This window comes from Chrysochloris asiatica, unplaced genomic scaffold (genome assembly GCF_000296735.1).
Source record: "Chrysochloris asiatica unplaced genomic scaffold, ChrAsi1.0 scaffold00014, whole genome shotgun sequence".
In the NCBI taxonomy this organism is placed as follows: domain Eukaryota; kingdom Metazoa; phylum Chordata; class Mammalia; order Afrosoricida; family Chrysochloridae; genus Chrysochloris; species Chrysochloris asiatica.
In genome coordinates this window covers 1,204,285-1,217,636 of record NW_006408532.1, presented here as the reverse complement: position 1 = coordinate 1,217,636, position 13,352 = coordinate 1,204,285, and the positions used below count along the sequence as shown (strand labels likewise).

The following is a 13,352-nucleotide window of genomic DNA, read 5'->3' as shown; positions in this document are numbered from 1 at the left end:
ACTTAAGCCTGCATTCTCCTCAGTATATGCCATGGTGTTCTACTTTTAAAAATAGGTTTGCATTTGGGTTTATTTGTTATTTTTAATACTCAAGTTTTAAATACAGCATGCCTTAATCAAGGGATACTTTGTCAGCCAATGATTCTTAGGAAAATCTGCTGAGAGGAGATGAGAAAAGAAGGAATATTGCTCTAGTAGTTTTCAAGATGGAATTTCAAGAGATCCCCAGGCAGTAGAAATTGCCAGTATAAATGGAAAGATCCTATTCCATCTCTCTTTTCTTAGACTTCAACTCACCATCCCAGGCAGGAGTAGTAGCTCTTCTTTGAACTTAACTAAAAGACTCTAAATTGAGTTACTGAGAAAGAAAAGTGGAAGAGCATTTAAAAATTTGTAGAGCTTTTCTGTTATAATACTCATGACACTGATGTGAGATCTCACCAGACATACACTTAATTTACACCAGACCAGCCATCCATACATGTGTATATGCACACATACAAAACACTGACCGTCCATTCAGTGTGGAATGAGGTTAGAAAAGTGAATCCTCTGTCCTGTAGCTGGATTCAGTTCTTGAGTTCATCTTGAGAATGAGCAGCTCACCCAGCTGACAGATTTAAATATATCCATTTTTCATTTCACCGTGCCTACTAAACTCAGGTCAACTATTTTGTGTGCATACAAACTATGTTTGCTTTGGGACAACTGGAGGGCTTTGTAAGGGTGATTTTGACCCTAGGCTGTTTTACCATCTGCCTGACCTTGCATAAGGTACGAGGGTCCTGTGGCAGTGAGGCCTCATGGGTAAGAATTGTACTGGTGCTGCCTGCTGTCTTCTTCCATTTCAAACTTTGCCATGATCCACACTAAACAGAGACCCCTCAATATGACTGTCAGGCATAGGAATGAGAGACGACACCGAGACAAAGTTACCTGAGTCACAGTTTGGTGAGAGAAGCTCCGCTCCAGGCTAATACTTGGGAAACAACCTTTTCCTATTTTGACTACCAAAGTCCCTGCTGATTTGGTCATGGTAATCCTCCATTATATTTTTATAAATGAATCAATCTGAGCTCAGTGGGACAGTTGGGAAAGATTCCCAGCTTCTCCTACCCAGACTTACTCTTAGCCGTAAATGTGTGTCTTTTCCTGACTAGGACCATGGCCTCCCTGAGTACCAGGGTCATTTGTCATTTGTCATGTTGGCCCCAGCCTTGGACAGAGCCCAGCACAGTGAACCTCAGCAGCAAGGGGTCAAGTGATTGCACAAAGGTACCAATGGGAACAGGACCAGGATGTTTTGAACTCCTTTAGGTGTCCATGAGGAGCAGCGGAATGCTGTGTTTGTTTCCTGTCTTTGGATTGAGAAGTATTGTTTACTCAGTGATGACAGACAAGCACAAAATGGAGTGGAGGGTCTCCCTATCCTCACCTACAGCCTAGCAAGCAGCTCGAAGCTGTTGTGCCTGCACTAATGAAGTAGTACAGGAAACGCCACTGGATAAAGTTCAGCTGTGAACCCTGGCCTCCCAACAGGGAAAAACAGGGACGCTTTGAAGAAGAAGACAGCTGGATTTTGGTTTCAAAAACCTTAACGCTGCCATCACTAGACATTCATCTGTCAGTGCACAGGAGACAACATGTGGGGAACAGTTGTGTCCGGTCAAGCCAAAGAGAGAAAGAAATGGCTAATTTCCAGGGTAACTACAAACCCTCCTATGGCCTATGGTTCTGCTTAGTATAGCCAAAAAGAGTTGATGCAGTGAGTCTGAGTATGAGAATGCTTCGCTGCTTGCTGTGGGTCAGGCAGCATTGACCACATCAGGTGACAATGCTGAGGCTTGAAGCTCTGGACCCAAGATTTGTTGGTCAGTTGAATTTAGTTGTCCAAGCCCAAACTGCTTTTTAAATGATCAGAGAATCCAGGCTGCCCCAATTTACTTCATCAAGCGTTCCTAAAATGAGTTCAGCTTTGCTCTTATTTACTTAAGGCTCCTTTTTTGCAATGAGGAGCTTTCTCTTTCTGCTTATTTCCTTCCCTCCTGACTTTCAGTTGCTTAATTTAACCAGTGGTTATTTGTCTTGCAGGGGATAAAAATGTAATCCTTGGTCGAATTTGTTGACTAAATGTCCTCTAATCTGTGCCAAAGTTTCCTTCTAAGGGGGGTTTCTTGTTCCTACTATAATGGCTTTTAACTGGGCTGAGGTTTGTTTAACAGAATAGGAAGGGAGAAACTTATCTTTTCCCTAATCCCTCTTGAATGTTTACATTGCTCTGCCAAAGTAAATACCGGCTAAAGTGGCAGCAGTCATTTGCTCTGTAATAGTCAATATGCAGCTGCCAGAGCTGATGGAAACATATTAACATAAGTGATAATGCTGTCATAGAAGTGAAAAGTTAAGTTGCTTATCAGTGTATTTTGATAAGCTACTTAAATTTTACAGTAGCATATGCTGGCTTCAGACAGACATTAATGATAGAGTACCGTGCACTTTATCTGTCCTCTCTATTGCCTCTCACTTCATTTATTACCCTCAGCGGTACAGCTGGTAATCTGTACAGGGTGCTGATTTCCCTCTTTGTGGCAGGATGTACCCATACACCATCAGAGCTCGAAATCATGTCCAACTCTATCAGTAATGGACACCGTTCATTAGCTCAGTAAGGCAGGCGTGATTAGGATGGCAAACACTGGGCATGATAGCATTCTTCTCATGATGTACTTCTGGGAAAGTTTCTTATACAGAGCAAAGTCATTTCAAGTAAGCCACAGACTTATTGGTAGGGGGATAGATTTCTGCAACAGTTCTATAGTACTAATGTACCTCTGCTGTTCGTTTTCGTTTTATTTTATTTGCTCAGTGAACACCGAGCACTGATGGTGTGCCAGGCTTTGTGTTTGGTTCCAGGGAAGATGAAGCGAAGAAAGATTTGTGTGACCCTTCCTCTCAGCCTGTGCACATTCTGTTGGGAAAACAGATATGCCATTGAGTGCTACTTCGTGTGTGGAATGTTGTAACAGAATTATGCACGTGACCAGGGCTACCCGGAAGAGGGGGATTGAAGGCATATGAGCTGGAAATGGGAAAGTGTGGGGGAACTGTAAGGAAGATGAGTAGATATCAGCTTGACTAGACCCGGAAGGTCAGAGGAAGAAAAAGAGCCGCGAGTTTCTGCAGGGCCAGAAAGGCCCGTGGAGGCTTGGACATTTGCAGAGTGGCTACGATGAGAGCCGGGCTCAGAGGTGGGAGTAGAAAGGGCAGCTAGTACAGATATGGTGATCAAGGGGACCTGACCATGAAGAGCCTTGAATGCTATTCTCAGTGTGGACTTGATCCTGTAGAGATAGGGCATCACTGCAGGTATTTAATTCAGAGTGTAACTTAGATTTGCATTTGAGAAAGACCATTCTAAGAGTCAAACAGAGGATAAGATCATTAGCCAGACTGTTGCCAGCGTTAAAGGGCCTGATGAGCAGGACCTGACAGAGGGCAGTGGGGACAAAGAGAGTTCATCCTGCAGGAAGTATAGAGGGCATGCATTATAGGTAGGAGTCTGATACAACCACAAGAATGGTTTCAGACTCCTGGGGCCATCATGGACACCCTACATATACCAGCAGTGTTAAGTGCTGTGTATGTGGCTGTTGTGTGTCCAGTTGTGAGAAATTTGAATAGAAACTTTCCTGGCTAGGGTAGGTGTGATAGAGAGTCCTAGGGGGCTATTCAGAGATAGTTTTTGATGACAGAGTCTATTTTGAATTTCTTCTCTATGAATCTATTCTAGCTCTGAGGCATGGGAATAATTTATAATGGACATTCAATCCTCTCCCAGGCAAATTTTTTTAAACCCCAGCAATAATTAGCATTTCATCAGTCTGTGTTTCCAGCACTGTCTATGACATGAAGACTCTTCAGGATATAGAGAAAACCTGACATGTGCCAGTCTTGAATTAGCTCCTGGTTATGTTTTTAGACCTGCATACTAATATTTTGTGTGTTCCCTCTTCTTCCCCCAGCTATCTTCCTTGGTTTGAAGTCTTTTATAAGCTACTCAACATCTTGGCAGATTATACAACAAAAGGACAGGTATTTGCCTTTTATTCATTTTCACAAGTAAATGTTAATTTTATTTATGATTGTAAAAGTCAAACATGCTTTATATGTCACCAGAAAGTTTACCAAGAAGGTAATCCATTCCCATTATATAAATTTGGGAGATTAGAAAATAGAAGGAAGTAAAAGGCAGTCACTCCTACTCTGGCCCTAACCCTCCTTCCTAAAATAAATACTGTCAGCATTCTGGGCTATTTTCTGTCTTCATTTTTCCTTTAGTTAAATAAATAATAACTAGACCCTTAGCATTCTCAGAGTTAATATTCACTGTTTCTAATATTCCCAAGCAGCCCGGAAAGCTCTTGATGTGTGTTAAATTAAAATTTTGCTGTGGTCCGCTCTTGGATTGCTCATATTATGTCACAGAGCTGGGATTTAGGAGTAAATCACTTCACTGGCAGTGATGTAGCCAGTTGTCCTGAGTTCTCATTGTAATAAAACTTTGTTATGCTGTACTAATAGTCATTTTTGCAACATTCTGAAATTTACTTTGAAAGTTAAACTATACCCAACTGAGCTTCTGGAAGAAACAAGATGCTAAATTATCCTTCTGGATCCCAAAGGGCAATTGGAGTAAACTTTTGTAGCCTGCATCTTTCAGGTACCATTGTAACAGAGGGATTACTCCCTGGTTATTAAAAACATTGCCAGGAAGTACCAATCCCTGGAGAAGAACATCATGCTTGGTAAAGTGGAGGGTCAGTGAAAAAGAGGAAAACATGTCAACAACAATTGTCAGGCTAGAACAAGACTGGGCAATGTTTCACTCGGTTGTATATAGGGAACCGACTCAGTAACACCAGCATTGAAAATAGTCTTCATGACTGAGTAACATTTTATTATGGATCTAGATTGCTGAAATACTTCTCTAATGTTAGAATTTCTAATTATTTAGGGTTTCTTTTCATTACTTAAAGCAATAAAGCCATAACATCACTAAGCATAAAGCATTTTTCTTTATTTCGGATTCTTTCCTGAAGAAACAAATTCCAGGTGAGACACTTAAGGTCAGTGGATTTTTAAAACATTTGCCAACCTGCTTTCCAAAAGAATTGTTCTGTTTTCTTCTGGATGCCTTTTACCAGCAATGTCTAGAGTACCAGCTTCACCAGTATCTTTTACTTAACTCATTGCTTATTTGACAAGTAAAAATCTCAGTGTCCCAGTGGCATTTCTTTGATTATTAATGAGTTAATATTTGTTCATATATTTTGCTTCATCCATTAACTTTTTGCAAGTGGCCTACATTTTGTTCATCTTTAAGTGATTCATCATTATTAAACATTAGAGATGTTCCCCCTGTGGCCTTTAAAAAAAAAAGAAAGAACAACATTAATCCATAAAAAGGGTGGTACCATAGTTGACTAATGTTTGGGGGTGGGGTGTAAAAGAGCTTTGTTTCATATTTGTTTCCTTAACCAAATCCAGTGTCATCAAAATGATTCTAACTCATAGCATCCCTAAGTAGGGTTCTGAGGCTATAAATTTTCACAAGAGTAGCCAGCCTCATCTTTCTCCTGTTTATCTTCTTTGGATATCTCAGAATATTAGTATTTATTATGGACTAAGTAAGGGTTTGGGCTTAAATGAGATGGGAAACACTGAGTAACACAGATTACCCCACTGTAAAATGTACCAGATTCTATTCTATTCTATTTATTGTACTTTATTCTAAATTTATTTCCTCAGGATTTCATATAAGATCTGGGAAGTCCTGCAGTGAAGTAACCTGTGTTATTCAGTACTTCCCATTTCATTTGACTCCAAAACCTTTTTTAATCTACAGTAAATGTTCATATTCTGAGATACTAGTGTCTGGGCTAATCTACTTTGGGGAAATGCTGTTTTAGAGAAAAGGTAGAAATTGTGTGTCTAATGGATAGATCTTTCTCACAAGTTCTATTTAATCACTGACAAATGTATTCCAGAGGCCATAGTAACTGGGCTGAATAACTAATAGGAATGGCTCCCTAGGTCACTAAGCTCACTCAGAAAGGATGCTTAGGTATCAGGGAATTCCATCATAAAAGAAGGGATTTGCTCTTTAATGAATGAGTTGGAAGTCACCTTGGATCTGTTCATCGATTTCTGATCCACAGTTCACTTTAGTCAAACATTCAGGTTTTCACTCATATTTCAAAGAGGTCTTTAATAAATGGAATCAGATAACATGTAGACGCTTAACCATTTTAAAATTGGAGGTTGACCCATGTATTTTTCTCTATATTTATGATCCAGTCAGTAGGAAAACAACAACAAACACATCAGTACAGTTAAAAATATATTATCTTGGGATACAGGAAAAGCTGAGTAAGTACAGCCTAAACCTAGGACAGACAGTCTGGCCCTGAAATTGGTCCTTGCTTCAGCAGGGATCTTACCTCTCAGTGTGCTGGAGACAGAGATCAGTAGTGTGTTTTAGTGGTTATCTATTTCCCCTGAGCCCAGAACCCTTTTGATTCAGTTTCTCCTGGTTAAAGGTAATAGGGAGTTTGCCTACAATTACTTCATGATTTACAAGGTATTGGTCATCAGACTAGAGCCAGAGGCATGAACTTTTATTGAAAAACAAAACTCCCTCCCTGAGTCCAAAAGTCTTTGGACGGTTGGATAGATAACTCCAGTTTTGGGATTTTTTGAGGGGAGAGGGAAGGTGGTTACCACAATGGCCCAGTGTGAGCTGGTCAGAGTCTGAGCTGAGTGATGAGGGTGTTTGTGTAGGACATTGATCTAAGGTGGTGGGGGTTGTTTTTAAGTGCCATTGAGTTGGTTCCGACCCGTAACGAACCCGTATAGGGTTTCCGAGGAACAGCTGGTGAGCTTGAACAACTGCTGACCTTGTGGTTCAAACCAACTTTGCAGTCCAGCTCATTAACCTACATGAAAGCCTAAATAGGACAGTGTGAACATCCTCTTGAAGGGGCTGGTGAGGAAGGCATCTGAGCCAGAGAACAGCCTGTCCTAGAGTAGGGGAGCCTGAATGAGAAGAGAAAGTGTTTGTGCTGTAAAGTGATGGCAGCGGCTTGGCACTGGGTGTCAGAGGTCCAGTGGAATCTAGAGGGCATCCACACGGGAAGAGAGGCCACAGAAGTGACCCTTGCTAGGGTATTGGAGTCTGAGGTGGGAAGGGCATTTATGTGTGGCGATGGGTAGCAGCAGCCCAGCACTGGGTTTCAGTGTCCAAGCTATGCAAGGAGGGTATCCAGATAAGGAAGCAGGCAAGGACAGACAGAAGTTTGGTCTTTACAAAGAATTGAAAAATTTAGAAAATAGAGGCAAGATTTTTCACTGTCATAGAAAAAGTAGTTGTGTACTGTCAAGTCGATTTTGACTCATAGTGGCCTTGTAGAACAGAGTAGAACTGCCCCATAGGGATGTTTTTTTTGTTGTGAATTATGTGATAGTTTACATGGGAGAACATTAGTTTTACATTCATCCTATCATATATTATTTCATTGCCATGGTTACAATCCCCTCCATGCATCATCAACCAAACAAAGGGTATACTCTGCAAGCCTGACTCCTGGTTGTCAGCACACAGCCCCTCTCCCTCTCTGGGTCTAAAGTCCCCAGCTGTTCCATCTCTCCACATCATCATCTCTACCTCCATCTCTGGTGTCACTGCTTCTCTGGGTAGGGTCCCGCTCTCCGGTCTTCTCCCTTGATGGTCCCAGGGACCTCCGCTCCTAGACTGCAAAGTCAGTCACTTCCCTCCTTGCTACAAAATGTCTACCTTTACATTTCCAACCCTCACAATCAGTCCTGATAACAATTATTCACCATTGTATCACAAGAGACCTATCCACATTTCCTTTCATCAGCCCCACGTAGACATATTGGATACTACTCAGTGGAGATTCTACCTTCCTCCATGCCCTCTGGATCTAGGTTCCCTCTTGAAAGCTTGTAAGCCAGTCACTTCTTGCCTTTGTAGCCTCCCCCCCACACCCCACCCCACTTTGGGTAGCCAACGTCCAAGTTGCCCATGCCTGTCTACTCTGTGTATGGAGAGGATTGGAACAAGCCTTGCTATAAAGATACATTCCCTCTTTTGAGCTACTGCATCCATAAGTGTAGGTCAACTTCATCAAATTGTATCAGATTACTCTTTTTTTTCCTCTTCATTCTTCTTGTAGTTGAGCTCTGATCATCCAGTCATAGAAGCCAGGTTAAGTGGGTGTTATCTGCAAGTGTGGGTGTTCTTGTACATATGCCCTCTCTTCTTATCAGCTGGACTCTTCACTCTCCACTCTAGTCCTCTGTGGCTATGTCACTGACTCTGGGCCCAAGAGTCCCCAGATCTTGTCACAGTGCTGGCCAACCAGGTCTCCACCCAGTTTACCAGGAGCCTATTGAGCATTGTAGGGTTTAGTTCGCAGCTTCATTGCTGTTTTTCCCTTACTTCCCCTTATGGGTGACCAACGTGGTCACCAATCAGAGCATGTATTCCCATTGAGTCTTGTCTTGAAAGGGGTTTTGCTCTGAGGGAACCCTACCACTTGCCTTGATGTCTCCTGGGCAAGCAACTTGCTTGTTCTTGTTGTAATCAGTCAGTCTGCCTATATTGTTTTGTAGTTTTCCTGTCAGTATTTCTTTCAGGAAGTATCTTCTGTTCTTGTAGCCACTCCAGGCTGATCTGCTTGTCCTTTCAATTGGACATTTCCCACTTCTGAAGATTCTGGATGCTGTTCAGGATTCCACCCCATAGGGTTTTTTAGGCTGTAATCTTTATGGGAGCAGATTGCCAGATCTCTTTCAAATATATAAATGGAGGACAGTAGAATAATTCCTATGGTGGATTGTAGTTGGAACTATCAGTGTGAACACCTGGCTTTTAATACTCATATGCCTCCTGGCTTCACCCCCAGAAAGAGCCTGGATCAGCAAGTACTCAAGCAGCAATGAATATATCTAGTACTATGACCTTGGCTTCTAAAATCCAGTCTCCACTAAAAGGAACCAAGATATCTCAAAGAACTGGCTGATTTCAGGACTAGGGCAGAGACAGTAGAAGATGAGCCCAGAATAGCTCTTTGTACCCAAAAGGAAAAAAGTGCTCAAAACATGATGGGGACATGTCAGAAGGACAACAAAGTGAGTGTAAAGGAGCAAAGGGACTCCTACTGGTCCTATCTGGGCTAATAGCAAAGTATTATAACCCATTGGATAAAATAGAAAACCATGTGCCATACACACACACACACACACAGAAAGAGTCAATGGATAAGTTGGAAGTTTGATGGGAAATAGGATATTTACATAAACTTGTCTGTTTGCAAAATATTATTAAATACAAGGGAAAGATAATTAACCCCACATTGGAGACATTGGGTGAATTAATAAAGTGATCAAAGTGAGCAGCTTCATTAAAGGGACAAATTGACATCTGAATATGAGAAAACATCAGGCACATGAGAGAAGCATTCTACAGAATGGCTGGTCTAACTGTCAAGGCTGGACAGGTCTAGGAAATTCTGAGAGACTGTTCCAGACTGAAGAAGACTCTAGAGTCATGATAACTTAAGGCAACATGTAATTCTGAACTGAATTATTTTTCTATGAAGGACATTATTATCACAGTTGGCAAAACTAGAATGGCATCTGAGGATGAGATGATAATGTTCTATCAATGTCAATTTTCAAATTTTGATGATTAATTATTGTTATGTCTTTGTATGGATGATGGAGCGTAACTCATTCTCAAATTGTTCAGGAAAAAAATTTTTTAAAGTTATTTTGTACTGTTCCTATAATTGCCCTGTAAGTTTTAGAGTGAAATAGCACACATACACATGCTCACACACACACACACACACACACACACACACACACACACACACGAGAGGTCTTCAAAAAGTTTGTGGAAAATGGAATTGAAAGATAAAAAATTATAAACTTTTTTACTCAACATAAACTTCATCACAATCAAGACACTTTTATAAGTGATAATACCAGCCATTTAGTCCATCCCTAAAGAACTGGGAGTCCTAGGAGTTTAGCTATGTCAGTGCAGTCTTTTTTATGTTATTAACTGAGGAAAAATGAGGGCTCTTTAAGGATTAAAGATTGTTGTTTGTCGTTAAGTGCTGGCGAGTCAATTCCAACTCATAGCAATCCAATGTAAGGTTTCCAAGGAGCAGCTATGGTTTGAACCGCCGGGCCTTGCAGTTTGCAGCCCAGTACTTATCTTACATTGCCACGCCAGGGTTCCTTTTTAAGATTAGTTAACAAAAAGAAGTCAGAAGACACCAAATCAGAATTATAAGGTGGATGCCTAATGGTTTTCCACGATGGGAAAGAGCAGGAACATCGTTGTGGTGAAGGATTCTCAGGTGAAGCTTTCCCCAGTGTTTTCCTGCTAAAACTTGGGCTAACTTCTGCAAAACACTTTCCTCATAAGCAGATGTTATCGTCCTTTGACCCTCCAGAAAATCAATAAATTTAATGCCTTGAACATCCCAAAACATTGGTGCCATGACCTTTGATCATAACTGGTCTACTTTTGCTTTTAACTAGATCATTTCTAGTTTCAGGATTGTATTAGCAAAGCCATGTTTCATCTCCTGTTACAGAGCTTTAAAGAAATGCTTTAGGATATTGATCCCATTTGTTTAAAATTTTCCATTGAAAGTTCTGCTCTTACCCATTAAGCAGAAAGTTTGCACAACTTTAATTTTTCAGTCAGAATCATGTACGCTGAACCAAGTGAGATATATATGTTGTTGTTGTTGTTGTTGTTGTTGTTGTTGTTGTTGTTGTTGTTGTTAGATGTCATCATGTCGGTACCAATTCATAGCATCCCTAGGCACAACAGAACAAAACACGGCCCAGTCCTGGGCTAACCTCACAACTGTTGCTATGCCTGAGCCCATCTCTGCCGCCACTGTACTTATCCATCTCATTGACTATTCTGCTATTAATGGTTAGCCTTTAACATTTAGATATGAACAAGATGCATTTTTTTCTTGCAAACTGATGTGGATGATCTGCCGATGCTGGCTTCATTTTCACCATCATCTCATTTCTTCTTAAAATGAGTTATCCATATGTAAACTGAAGGTTTCTTTGGAGCACTAACCCCCGGAACTTTTTGTAAAGCATCAGTGATTTCACCATTCTTCCACCCAAGCTTCACCACTGTTTTGGTGTTTGTTCTGCTTCCATTTTAGCAGAATTCATGTTGCTCTGATAGAGACCATTTTCAAACTGATGTTTATCCTTTGTACTTCAAACTAGACCCTGTTCCATATGTTATAACAAGGTAGTACAAATTCATTTAGGTGCAAAACAAAGATGGAAATCCGTGTTCATTTTTCATAGTACGAATTTTCCTTGAACTTTTTGAAGACTCCTCATAACACACTCATACGTATTTCTTTCCTCTGTGAGAATTTCACAGGGTGGGAGAAATCGTTTTTGAATAATTTTTGTGAGTGTTGTCCTTTTGAGCAATTTCAAAGGTGAATCCATTTTCAACCAAATAATTTATACTGCTTTGTGTGTCATTTTGTGGCCAACTCTAATTAAAATGCACAACCACCATCCTATAGTGTATGCTGCTGTATGTAGCTCATTTCTAACTTTCCATAATTGGAAGCTGCCATGTATATCAGTGAAGGCACAATAAAACTAATTGAGGGTAATGATGATGAAGACAAGATCTAGAGTCATCTTTATTTCTCCCAACCACCCCACTCCTTATCTAGGATTGTTGCATTTGAAAGTTGTTGCTATGGAGTTGAGCTGAGAGATTATGGTATATGATACATAAAGGCAGTCATGGTGTAGGTATCTTACTGAGTAGAAAATGTCAAACATGTTGTGGGAGGATCTATTTGGCTCTTACGTTTAAGCCATAAGTGGTGTCTTTTGTCCAACCCTACTTGAGTATCAAACCTAGTTCTGTAAAGGGACCTGCATCTCTGCAGTCCCCTCAGACATGAGGGCCCCCAGCTTGCTGTGGGCTCAGCCCTACCTGCTGGTCCTCTTTGCTTTTGTGACTTCTACTTTTTATTTCTTTCAGGAGAGCCAGTGGAATGAGCTTCTTGAAACTCTGCACAAACTTCCCATCCCTGACCCCGGAGCGTCTGTTCATCTCAGTGTGGTAAGTGGGATAGAATACTAATGTTTACTGAAACCATTTCACTATTAACAGTAAGAGGTAGATAGTGAAGTAGGATGGTATTTCATTGTATACACCATTTCTACCCTATCCCAGAGTACTCTGAGACCTCTGGGCTCAATATAGGCCAAGGAATTGAATGGTTCCCAAACACCCCAACATCTCTCTTCCTGGCTGTCACCCATCACTAGTATCTCCTGGATCATAGATGCTGGACATGAAATGAGATGGCTGTGTCCCCCACCATCTCCTCTCCCTGCCCCTCAACCTGCCACTTCATCCTGGGGCTCCCTACCATACCCTTTGTCCCCAGGAATGCTATGTATGCTTCCCCCTGCACTGAAGCCATCCTGCTCCTTGGACCCTCAATGCCACCTCTCCTTATTTACCAGGGTAACCCATATTCACCCTTCAGGATAACACTCAGACTTTGTTACCAGAGAAATCTTCAACTCGATACCCCAAAGGCAAAGCTAAGGTTTTCTCCTTTGCCCCTAAGAATTGTGTAGATTTTACAGTACTTATTGGTACTGTGGGTTAATGCACTGGACTGCAAAGTTGGTTTGAACCTCAAGGTTGGCAGTTCAAGCTCATCAGCCACTCCTCGGAAACCCTAAACAGGGTTGCTATGAGTCGGAACCATCTTAATGGCATTTAACAACAACAAGTCACACCACTTGGAATGATGTTTTCCTTCTCTGCCTTTCTTACAACGCTGTGTGCCCCTTGAGGGCAGGGATGGAGAATGTCTAACAGGTCCTGGCCTCTAGAAATAATAGTTTCTTTGAACTGTTTTAAGTATGTGCTCTATGTTCTGCAGTGTGTGAGGGTTAAAAATCCTTTGCATTACAGTTTGGAGACTTATATCCTAGTCATAGTTTTGCCAGTGGCCTGAATGATCATAATCAAGACCTTTAACTTCATAGGCCTCAGTTTTGTTATCTGTTACTGTAGGCATCAGAAGAGGTAAAAGAGGTCTTTTTTATATTTCAGTTTCTGAGATATTCTGATTTTCCTAGATTAAACATTTGTTTCTACCTTCCTCAGAATTATCAAGTGGATACCCTTTTATTGATTACACTGTGTATTTCCCCTGTGATGTGAGGTTTAG

General features: G+C 41.1%; 1 protein-coding gene across 1 annotated transcript in view; it reads left to right on the top strand.

The window, feature by feature from the left end:
- The window catches only part of DENND1A (DENN/MADD domain containing 1A), a 469,777-nt gene that overhangs the window by 101,490 nt on the left and 354,935 nt on the right, over positions 1-13,352 (top strand). The window contains exons 2-3 of the mRNA XM_006834747.1: positions 4,023-4,092; positions 12,143-12,223. The gene's annotated coding sequence lies outside the window, so the exon portion shown is untranslated. The remainder of the gene's footprint in view (positions 1-4,022; positions 4,093-12,142; positions 12,224-13,352) is intronic.